The following is a 1,661-nucleotide window of genomic DNA, read 5'->3' on the forward strand; positions in this document are numbered from 1 at the left end:
TAACAAGTAAAATCGTTTGAAGGTAAAATGATTGATACGTTACAGTAATGCTTGGATTATTTACCTTTATTGATATTAGCTTACAGCAGCCTGTGTTGGACTCCCGTGACACTATATATTACTTGGCCTGTATCTCCTGGCATGTCTCTGTCTGTGTCTACATCTATCTATGTCTAATTATCTATCTGCGTCGCTACACGCTGGATTGCCGTCAGGGTTGGACACAAACGCATTATCTTCTGCCATCTGACAGACCTCTCTCCAGCTCACATATCCCCTTCTCGTCTGTATCCCATCCCTCCGTCCCATCCTCGGTCTTCCCTTCCCTATCCCTCCCTTGGCACCTTACTTACTCCTAGTCAGTGTCTTTTTCTTCTCCATCCTCTCTACTTGGCCAAACCATCTCAAAATCTATCTTTTCACGAGCTTACCACCTCCACATCAAGACCCCTACGCTCCTTCACTTCTCAATCGTCTCTCTCACGTACTGGTGCTCACCGATATTTTGTTATTGCAATTTTCCTGACTTATTTAATTTAGGCCAGACATTTGGTGCTGAAGGAGTAGCATACAGTCTACATCAACACCGGTATTTTGTTATTGCAATTTCCCTGACTTATTTAGTTCAGGACAGACGTTTGGTACTGAAGGAGTGGGATGCAGTCTACATCAACCCTTGTACTAATCAAGGACTCCTTAAATTGTGTGCTGTTAGGACGAGTCAGGTAACAAAATACATGAGGTATAAACAGTATGCAATAGGATGTTAAGGTGTGTGTGTGTGTGTGTGTGTGTGTGTGTGTGTGTGTGTGTGTGTGTGTGTGTGTGTGTGCTGGTAGGACGAGTCAGGTAACAAAATACATGGTGAGGTATAAACAGTATGCAATACGGTGTTAAGGTGTGTGTGTGTGTGTGTGTGTGTGTGTGTGTGTGTGTGTGTGTGTGTGTGTGTAATTAATAGGTATTTACTATTGCTTCATTTCAGCACCCGCACTGCCACACCCACGCCCACACCAGCAGACTAAACCGCCCTGGAACACAAGACACCTCTAGGTGAGTTGCCTCCTTCCTCCTCAGTGCCAACCTCCAAATCCGAATCCTACCCACTCTCAGTGCCAACCTCCTCCTCATCCTAATCCTACCCTCTCAGTGCCATCCTCCTAATCCTTATCCTTCCTCCACTTACTGTCAACCTCCTCCTAATCCTATCCCCCTCTCAGTGCCACCCTCCTCCTAATCCTACCCCCCCCAAGTGTCAACCTCCTCCTCCTAATCCTACCCACCCTCTCAGTGCCAACCTCCTTCTCCTAATCCTGATCCTTCTAAGTGCCAACCTCCTCCTCCTGATCCTACCCACCCTCTCAGACCTCAGTGCCAGCCTCCTAATCCAGCCTCCCTCTCAGTGCCAACCTCCACCTCCTAATCCTACCCCCCCCTCAGTGCCAACCTCCTCCTCCTCCTCCTCCTCCTCTCCCACAATGCCAACCTGTTTCTCCTCTCCCTCAGTGCCAACCTCTTCCTCCTCTGAGACAGATGGAAAACTTTATGATCAAATTGCGGAAATTTGTTGTCAAGAGGATAGCGTAATTTTTGGAGACTTTAATCTACCGGTAACAAAGTGGGGTGAACCACTGACGGCACACTCAGGACAAGAGCTTTAT

This window comes from Coenobita brevimanus, chromosome 46, assembly GCF_032717465.1.
Source record: "Coenobita brevimanus isolate Jiangsu-jjx chromosome 46, ASM3271746v2, whole genome shotgun sequence".
NCBI classification, from domain to species: domain Eukaryota; kingdom Metazoa; phylum Arthropoda; class Malacostraca; order Decapoda; family Coenobitidae; genus Coenobita; species Coenobita brevimanus.